Source organism: Sarcophilus harrisii, chromosome 4 (genome assembly GCF_902635505.1).
Source record: "Sarcophilus harrisii chromosome 4, mSarHar1.11, whole genome shotgun sequence".
Lineage (NCBI taxonomy): Eukaryota > Metazoa > Chordata > Mammalia > Dasyuromorphia > Dasyuridae > Sarcophilus > Sarcophilus harrisii.
The window spans coordinates 446,857,247-446,867,549 of NC_045429.1; the positions used below are offsets into that span (position 1 = coordinate 446,857,247).

Here is a 10,303-nt window from a genome sequence, read left to right on the forward strand (position 1 = left end):
AACATAGAAACCAAAGAGGCTCTCAGGGTCGCAGGCTTGCTCTGCTGGCTAAAGTTGAATTCAGGTCTTTACAGGGACCCAGGAGACAGAAGGCAGCAATGACCCTGGCTAACCTTGGGAAATGTGCTACAAACAGGAGGAAACCCAGAAAGGTTCCTAATAGCTAAACTCAAATACCTTTATCCTCTATTTTTAAAACAATAAGAGTGCCAAAAACAGAATTAAGAGAAACTCAGAGACAAAGTACAAGGAATTGGGAATTACTTTATTCAAATTAATAAAAATTTTATTAAGCACTTATAGTTTACAGAATACAATGGCAGACCCAGGGGGAGCTATGTTCCAATTTCTGCCCCCAAGGACTCCGGGGAGTGTGATGGTACACAAATAACTAAAAGAAAAACATTAACTGCATTAGAGGGGTATAATCAAGTTGTCACTTGATTAAATTAAAAGAAAACTTTACCCAAAAATTCAAACTTTAAAAAAAAACTCTTCATTAAAATCCTTTTTATTTCTTCACCCCACCAAGGGGGGGGGGGGGAAGGAAAACCCTTGTAACAAATCTTAGTAGCCAAGCAAAGCTACTGTTGTTACTAGCTGTGTCTAAAAATGTCTCAATTCTGAATATTTATCGTCCTTGTGAAGGGGTGAACAGCCTTCTATCTCATGGGCCCTCTGGCACAAGGACCAATCATTCTTTAATCTTTCCAAATTGTTCCTTTTTGCACTATTTTAACAAACCTTTGCTAAGCCAGTCTAATGGCTGCAATGCAAACGAGGTATACACAAATGGACAAACTAAAGTCCAGACTCCTGACACCTCAACCTGGCTCAAGGGAAGGACAAAGGAAGACCCTGATAAGGGGTTTAGGGAGATCTGAAGAGGTTGAGATCAATGGTTCCTAAGAGCTGGTAGGATGAAAGAAAGGCCTCAGATATCCCCAAGCCAGTCTCTTCCCTTACAGGTGAGAGAAGTGAGGCCCAATTAAGGGGCCGCCCAATGTCCAGACAAGACTCCCATTTCCGTGGCTCCAAGGGTAGAGAAGGCCAGCTGAGCCCAGGTCTTTCCTCCAACCCTAAGGCTTGTGCACCAGAAAGGTGCTGGAGTTAGCAGAGGCCCGGATTTAATTCTTCCACCTCTCTCTTACCAGGAGACCCTAACTACAAACCAGTCTGCTCATCCATGGCTTAGGGACTGCCCTATGACAGGGCTGCCCCAAGGCCTGCCCGGTGCGCCCAGCTGTCTGACCTCCTTCACTCTATCACTGTCCTTGTTCTCACAAAACAACTGGAAGGATCCTTAGTTCATCTCTTCCTTCCCCCTCTCCTCACAGGGGGTTAAAAAAAAACCCTGTCTCTGCCCCAGATTACCCCGATGGAACCTTCCAGGGCAAGCCTAATCCCAGAGTCCTTCCCAGTCCCAGACATGGGCTTTTACCAGCCAGCCCCATCCAGTGGGCAATAAAACCCAAAGCTTTTACTTCTAAGGAAAATTGCAGAGATCAGTAGTCAAAGCTGCTACATAGACTATAAACAGAAATGAGTAACATTTTCATTCAAATTTGTTCTGACAGTTCAACTATCTCCTGAGTGAACTAAATTGTGCTGATGTTTCTCTCAGCTTAGAAGTAGCATCCTGTAAATATGGCACAGCAGGAGGGCAAGTCTGATAGTGGATGTAAAACAAAGGACACAGATTTCAGTAGATAACTGCAATGAGAACAGAGCTTTTCTTTTTAAAGTTAGGCTATTATTCAAATCTTTTTCACTTATCAACTTATCTTTTCTTAATTTTTAAAAGATTCAGACATTGCAATAATACTAAGGATGAAAAATTAAAATCAATTATTTCAAAAATCACAAGTTTAATCAAGGAGGATAAAAATCAATGACTTTAGGGGGGCAGGTTTATAAATAGGACTTAGTAGGCCATTAACTCATTTTCGAAACATGATCAGGTTAATGCTTAACTGTTAAAGAAGAGCGAGCTATAATATAAGCATGCAACCAAAATTTCTCCTGAATAAAGAGAAACCATCCAAGAAATTCATGCCAAATCAAGAATCAGACTTAGCCAAGTGACTGAGGACTTTTCTCGTTGGATGCCAAGGTCCTGAAGCAGGTTCCTGAGAGACCTGGGGCAGAGGAGAGCAGCCCCAAGCTCTGGCTTCTTACACTAACTAGTTTTGCCAGGCTGAGCTATGATAATACACTAACCATGAGCTACTGTTACTCTGCAGATGATTCACTGGTTATTGAATAGTCTTACTAGAACACTGAAAGACAATTTGATTACCTTTTATTTATCCAGAGTCACTGTAGCAAGGACTTGGTGACAACAAACAGAACATGCAGGCATCCGCCCAGATTCTGCCTGTTTTCACGAGGTCTCCTGCTTCCATTATTTTGGAAAAACAGAATAGATGACAATATCCCCAAACAAAATAAAAGAATCAGAGTTTTGAAAAGAACTGTTTATTATACCTTTTGAAATTCAGTAATGCCTTCAATAAAGATTAGAATTTAGTAATCTGAGTGAAATGAACATTGGATTTAAAGTCAAAAGATACTTGTCACTTACCCCCATATCTGAGCCCAACCCTGGTTCTAACAGTCATGATGACTCTGTGAGGACCAATAAAGTACCTTGTAACACTACATCACCCTATGAAAACAAACTACTTATGAAAGCACTTGATAAACACACCACTAGGTATTTACTATTATTTAATACTGACTTGCCTACTATGTGAAAATGAAACTTATCCACCTCTGAAATGTCAATGTATAAATTCCATAAAATAATAATATGCCATGGTAATGGAAAAATCACTTTCCTTAGTGATCTAAACAAAATCATCACAGATTTAAAGTGAATTTATATAAATTTTTACAGACTAAAAGACTGACTTTATATTTGTCAAGAAAAATCAGCACATTAGAGAATAAAAGAAAACTCAGAAGGAAGCACAGAAAAGTAGGATAGTTTTGAAAATGATATAGTATTTATATAGTTTTTCAAAAAAGCTGCCTGTGAAATGGAGCTTCCTGATTTCAAACTGAATCTTCTGTGTTACATTGTATACACAGAAGTGTCTTTTTGTATTTGTTTATATGAATAATTTTTTTAAGATTGTTTCTAAGCTGACATAAAGGGGTCTGCTGTTTCCATTCCTTAGCAATGATTAAAATAATTTATCTATACCTGTGGTTTTGAACTAGTACCACCAATAATTCAAAAAGATACTAACCAATAGACCTCCCAAATTGGGATCTTCATTTATTTCAGCATCTTCCCTATCTTCATAGTCAAGAATATGCCACTGTTCTAAGACTTGCAAGTCATAAGCTCGTGGTGCAAATTATCCTGTGCCCAGCCCCGCCCCCCCAAGCCACAATTCAATCATTCCTAAAATCAGCTTCCCCAAAGCTGCTACCATTTATGACTGGGTAACTTACTTTTGCTGCGGTCAGTGAACAAGCTATGGTACAGAAGGAAGTGAAACAGATCTGAAGTCAGGTGGGAACCCGGATTCAAATTCTGCTTCTGCTCTACTCACTGTCCTGAATGATCTAAAGTAAATCACTTTACTTCCTTGCACCTCAGTTTCTTCCTCTGTAAAAGGAGAGTTTTGGACAAGAAGATGTCTAAATCCTATGCTATTACTATGGGGTGTTTTTCTAGTTAGGACATAACACCACCACACCACAAAACCTTAACTTGTCTACGGGAGTGTAAATGAGAGGGATGTTTCTTACTCTCTTAGCTCATTTGCCCATTGTGTCTGACAATCAGGATATGTCTACATTTAGGGCCAGAAGGCAGGCCTGGGAAATGCAAAGGCCAGAGCCTGCCTGGGCCCCAACTGGGGGAAGAGATCAGTACAGAAGGAGGGGTGGCCTATTAGCAAAGGCTATTTATTTAACAAACTGACCTAAAGAACGAGCCTGGCAAAGTTAACTACTTCTATTAAACATGAGAAAAGCACTATCCTTGTCACGGGAATGGAAAGAATCAAAAGCGGATAGAAATGCAAGACACATTTTGTAGGATCCTAAAATTTGAGAAGTTCCTTATCCAGTCTCACTTCTAACAAGGCAGGTGAATAAATCGAGTCAGACCTGTAGTGATTCCCCCAAGGCCCCAAATCCCACGTGCTCCGGGTCCTTGCCAGGAGAACACAAAGCCTCCAAACCTCCGAAGCTGCCAACTGCCCTAGACAGGCCTCTCCCATTCAGACAGACCTTGCCCAAGCCGCCATCCCCCACCTCAGACAGTCCTTTCAAAAGGTGTTCAAATCCCCTCCCATTCCCAAGCCAGAGCTACAGCAATCCAAAGGAGGAAATAAGGGGAATGCAGGTGTTTTCCCCTATGGGATTTAGAAGTTGTTCCTATTTGCTAATTCATTGTGTAATTATCAACTAAGAGCAGAAGTTAGATTCTTGCCAATCCCCCAACTCCAGTGACTTTCAGGAGAGTAGCCGCCATTCAGTCTCGTCTGATTCTTTCCAACTCCATTTGGGGCTTTCTTGGCCAAGACACAGGCACAGTTGGGCATTTCCTTGGCTGGTTTATTTTTCAGATGAGGAAACTGGGACAAATGGGGTAAAGTGACTTGCCCAGGGTCACACAGCTAGTAAGCTGTCTGAAGCTGTTTTTGAAACCAGGAAGATGAGACTTCCAGACTTCAGGCCCTTCATTTTCTCCACTGGGCCACCTAGCTGCTCTCCAACAGCATAAGGACCGACAAATGTCTAAATTTATATCTTCTGCTTCACAGTTTGAATTGCATAAAACGGGGCTCTGTTTGTTGGCACCAGTTCAATAGTTAAGTCTTCAGAACTTGCAGTTCAATCTCCAGGCTCTGAAGGAAACTAGTTTTTGTTTTGTTTTTCTTAAGTAGATTTAATTACCAAAAGTAGGTACTTCTGTTACACACAGGCCCTGCATAGTAGGTGTATATACACATACAGGTTCAATTACGGTCCCTGCACAAGTGATCCCAGACCTCTGCCCCACCAGGCCTAGCCTCTCCCTTGTGCCATGGGATGCTTCCAACTCTATGGCCCACAGAACCCACCAGGTAAGTGCACCATGGGCCCTGTCTCCAGTCTGCAGCTTCCCTACGCTGCTGCCAAGCCTTATTTCTCACCTGTCTGAATGGTTGACAGCCCTGTCAGTTCTGCCCTCAGAACCTCCCCCCACAGGCACAGCATGGAGTGGGGCCTTCCTATGTGTACAGCACCCGGACCTACTGCCCTTGGGTCCCCAGTCACTACCCAAGATGCCAGCTCTGACTCAGTGCCTCGCCTCCCGTCCAAGTGTCTTTCTCTGCTCTTTCTGGGGCAGATACAAACTCCTCCGTTGGGCACAAAAAATCCTTCCCAATCTAGCTGATGATCCATTCTAGTCCAACTGGCCTCCATGCTGGTCTTGACAATCTCTCTATCTTTGCCCAGGACACATAATCCTTCTTGCCTAACTACTTTGTGTTCACTTAGGATCAAAGACTTAAACCTGGAAGTGACCTCAGAGGACACTTAGTTCTTGTGGCTCCATTTTACAGGTGAGGAAAGAGAGGTAGCATCTTGCCCAGGATCACATAGCTAGTGTCTACTCGGGTTTGAGCCAATCTTGAATCCGAGTTTAGTGCTCCATCCACTAGAACACTCTGCCTAGGGGACAATAGCCCAGTACTTGTAGAATTGTTGAACTTACCCACAAGGAGTTTCACCTGACTAGCAAGCAGTTGTTCAATGAGACTGTTCAACAAGAAAGCAAGCCCTGAGGTGGCGGTACCTGGGAATCAAAGTAGGGGCAGGGGCATTTCTGGGGGGCAGGTATCTTTTCCAAGACAAGGAAAATGAATGCCTGGTTAGAAGAACATCAAGTAGGTCAATCTGGTTGGAAAATGAAATGTGTCAAGGGTGGTAAAAACTTCAGTCGAGAACAGCAGGTGGCAAAGCTTTAAATCCCAAACAAGTTGGAATTTACTCCTAAAAGGAATAGGGAACCAACCAGTGAAGATTATTGAGCAGAAGAGGGGAAGGTCAGATTGTGCTTGAAGACAGCTTTTTCTGGCAACTGTTTGGAGAACCCCTTGGCATCATGACATATTTCTACTAACCCTAAAGTTGGAATTCATTTTAATTAGGCATTACTATGTTAGTTCACTTGGCATCTTAAGGGAAGCCAAATTTGAAGAGCTGAAAGTAATATAGCCTTGCCCCTCCTTTACAGATGAGTAAATAATGACCCTGAATGAAATCACTTGCCCAAGATCACATAGGGAAAATAAGGATGCTGAGCCCCAGACTTTCCCCTTTCCATCACACAGGTTATTTCCAGTGATTGCTTGAAGAAAGAAGTGTTTTTCTAAAATATCTATAAAATTCTCTGCACAAGATCTAGGGGAAACCAAGTCAAGAAGGGCTTGGAATGAGGCGGCTAGAAAGGGGTGGACCAGCACCACAGGAGAGCATACACAGAGGGATGACAGAGGGCCTCCATTCAAGTAGTTCCCAAGCCAGTTGTATTAATTATCTCCTTAAAGAACTACTGACATGTTTCATCCACCCCTTTATGCTCTCTTTGTAACAGAGAAATAGTCCCAAACTCCTGGCCTTCTATCGTGCTTTTAGCTATGCCTGGTCAGTAGGCAAGAATAGGCAAGAAGGACCAACAATGATTAAAAGCTAGAGAGAGGAAACAAGGGCGGGCCAGGAATTAAAGACCAGATTGTAAAGACAAAGGGGGAGGGGGTGGGGGGGAGTGTGTGGAGGAGGAGGAGAGAAGGGAAGCCAAGGCAAGAGTGAAAATCCCGAAGGCTAAGAGAGAACTCGAGGGAGTAAGAGAGAAACGAGGGAAACCAGCACCAACCAGAGCATTTCACTTCCCATTTAGGTACGTATAAAGAACACTAGCAAAACAAACAAAACCACCAAAAACCCCTTCTTTTTTGTTTTATTCTCCAAAGCAGCAACAGACCAAGAGCGTGTTGTAGTTTTTACAGATAATCATGATCAAATAAAGGACATTTGGTTTTTTATGGCACACCACATAAAAAAGCAAAATGTTAGGGCATAATCAAATGAAGGTAGGAAATTAATAAGTACTCGGAAGCCTCTAATCCGAAGGCCTATCTACACCAGTTAGCACAGGCTGTGCTATCAATAATTACCAATCATTAGCAGGAAAAGCTAAGTGTCGGATAATCACCTCAGCTCGGGTTCATCAATAGCCCCCGGGCTGTGGAGCAGGCTCCGGAGGACACCTCCGTTGGGTGAAACCACAGAATTGAAAGTTTATCACATCCTGCCATCGCCCCCACCCATCTTAATCACTACCAAAACAGCATCCAGGAGTGAATGGAAATCCCTTCAAACTTATCAAAAAGATTAAAGGACTTTTCCTACAGGAAGAAAACGAGAAACTCCCTGTCCTTAATCCCTCTTCCTCCCCGGACTCACTAAGAACCCCCTTCCGAGGGTTAGGTTCCAAGGTTCCCGGACCCGTCCCCTCTTATCTCCGCGCCCCCCGGCTCCGCAGGGAGAGACAGTGTAGAAAGGGGCCAACCCGGGGAGAGGGAGGGGAAGCCTCAGAAATCTACAAAAGAGGCGGGGCTTCTGACGGCCCCAGGCGGGAGCCCCCCTCCCAACTCCTCTCCTCGCACAGGCTCGGGCCGGGGTCCCGCACAGCCTCGGGGCTCCCGAGGGGACGAGGAGGAACCCCTCCATTAAGGGAATCCGGGACACGGGCCCCTGACCGAGGAGAGCCGTCCGGGCCGGGACAAGGCCGGACCAACTCAAGATCTGAGTTCGAATTCGCACCATTCACGGCTCCCCGCCGCGACAGCGCCCAGACGGTCCCACATTACACAGGGGAGAAAACGTCTCAAGGCCCTTGGAGGACCGCTCTCTCGCCCGGCACTGTCACCGGCCTCGGAACTGCGGAGGACAATGGCCTCGGCAGGCCCCACCTGGCAGGGGGAGGGGAAGCGAGCGGGACGGAGGCGGAGCCACGGCGGGGTGGGGCGGGGCTGACACCTTCACCTAGCCCGGCGAAGGCGGCGGCGGCGGCAGAAACCCCTCCCCCCGGCCCCACCGGCCAATCCGGGCGCGCCGCCGCCGAGCCTGCGCTCGAGTCCCAGGACAGGGCCCAGCCGGCGCGCGACCCCAGCTCGGCCCCGGCCCGAGCCGAGAGCGCGCGACCCCTGCCGGCCCAGCCAATCAGGGCAGGGTGAGAGGCAAGGACACCCGCCCCACACCCCTCTCCCTACCTCCGCTCCGCCCGGCGCGCGCGCGCAGGGCCCTCTTTAGCCTTCCCCGCCCCCAACCCCCGTGCTCCTCGCGCGCCCCCACTACCACGCGCGCGCCGCCGCGGCTCGCGCGTCCAACCGTCGCCCCTCGCAACCCCCCCGCCCCCGCCCCCACCCCGGGGCCCGGGGCCCGAGGCGGAGAGTGGGGGGGAGAGAAAGAGAACCGGCGGCCACCCCCCCATAATAACCATCCCCTCCGTTAAACCGTCCTCCCCCCGTGTCTGCCCCGCAGCAGCGGAGGAGGAGGGGAAGGCAGCCCCGGGATAGGCCAGGCTGGGCCGGGCCGGGCCGAGCGGGCCTCGAACTCACCCGATGCAGCAGCGGCCGCGGCAGCAGCAGCAGCAGCGGCAGCGGCAGCGGCAGCGGCAGCGGGGACGGCGGGGACGGCGGCGGCGCCGGGGAGCCCCGAGGCGCGGAGGGAAGATGCGGGGGTGGGTGCGGGGCGCCGATCAGGCCAAGCCGGGGGCGGGGGCGTCCGGTCTCGCTCGCGGGCTGGCCGGTCCTGCCTGCGCCTGGGGCTGGGGCTGGGGCCGTCGCTGTCGCCGTCGCCGCCGCGCTCCTGTCACCGCCGCATGGCCGCCCCCGGCAGGGCCCACGCTCCGCGCACGGCTGGCCTGAACGCCCGAAAGACGGAGAAGCAGAGCGCGGCGGGCGGGCGGCGGCCGGAGAGGGGGCGCGCGAGGTGGGGGCCCGCGGCGGTCTGTGGCCCCTGTTGTCCGCTCTCCTCCTCCTCCTCAGCTCGTTTTTTTTTTTTTTTTTTTGTTCCTAGAGAGCCCGCTGCGCATGCGCGCCCTCCGCGCCGCCCCGCGGGAGTCGTAGTCTTCCGGGCCTTGCCCACCAGGCCGAGGGCGGCGAGGCTGGACTACGACTCCCAGGGTGCACCGGGAGGGCGAGCCCCGAACTCGGGGACGGGGCGAGAGCGAGCGGCGCTGGCCCGCCCGGACTAGGGCTGTCAATGGAGGAGCGGAGCAGGAGGAGCTGAGGACGAACATGGCTGCGGCTGCCGCTGCTGCAGCTGCACCTGGGGCCTGCTCGGCTGCACGAGGGGGGGGGGGGGGGGAAAGAGGAGAAGGGGGAGGGGAACCCCAGACTCGGCTCGGGCCGGGCCTGAGACCCTTGCACGGGCGCCCCACTCCCCACGTACCCCCAGCCCAGATTGCCGACACAAAAGAGCGGCTCCCGCGGCCGCGGAGCTGCGGGGCCTCCCGGGCCCTGGGTGCCCACGCCCGTCCGACCACAAAGAAGTTTAAAAAAGAAACGAAGTGCAGCTTGGATGCTGTTAGCCAGCCCGAGCCGGGCTCGCAGATCCCGGGGAGGACCGGGCGGCCCTGAGCCGGGGCCCTGCAAGCAGATCCCGGGGAGGACGGGGCGGCCCTGAGCCGGGGCCCTGCAAGCAGATCCCGGGGAGGACCGGGCAGCCCTGAGCCGGGCTTGTTCTGTTGTTTGTGTGTGTGCGCCCCGCTCTGCCCGATCTCAGACAGGGCTCAAAGAAGGGTCGGACGGAAAGAAGGGCAGTCCGGCGGGGCAGCAAAAATCTGCTGAACGATTCAGGTTCTGGTGGCCGAATAACCACCCAGACCTGCTGAGCTTCAGCCCCTCCTTAGGGGAGCCGACCCCCGCCCCCAAGCCCTCCAAAAAAGCTTCAAGTTTTAAGAGGTGTATTTTTGTTGCACAGACTTGAGCATCTGCATCTACACAGAAGTGATGTAACAATATCTTCCATGTAACTGTCTTCCATGACGCAACATTTGTAAAGCTTTAAACCCTAGAAAGCTTGAGCTTCATCCTTAATACGCACTTTGTTACACCATGAACATCTCAATTTCCCTCAGTTTCTCGATCCGTAAAATGTATCGAGTGATGCCTCTCCTCCCCTCCCCTTTACCTTAAGGAGGTGGCTGCAAACTCGAGTTGATAATTATATGAATTCGAGATATTGTTTGGACTGTTTCTGCTGGTCTTAAAATGATACTTAAAAGCTA

General features: G+C 49.7%; 1 protein-coding gene across 19 annotated transcripts in view; it reads right to left on the reverse strand.

Moving 5' to 3' along the window:
* Nucleotides 1-8,672, reverse strand: part of GTF2I (general transcription factor IIi) — an 85,508-nt gene extending 76,836 nt beyond the window's left edge. For all 19 annotated transcript variants that reach the window (XM_031967916.1, XM_031967912.1, XM_031967911.1 and 16 more), the window contains exon 1: nucleotides 8,631-8,672. The gene's annotated coding sequence lies outside the window, so the exon portion shown is untranslated. The remainder of the gene's footprint in view (nucleotides 1-8,630) is intronic.
* Between the last annotated feature and the right edge of the window lie 1,631 nt (nucleotides 8,673-10,303).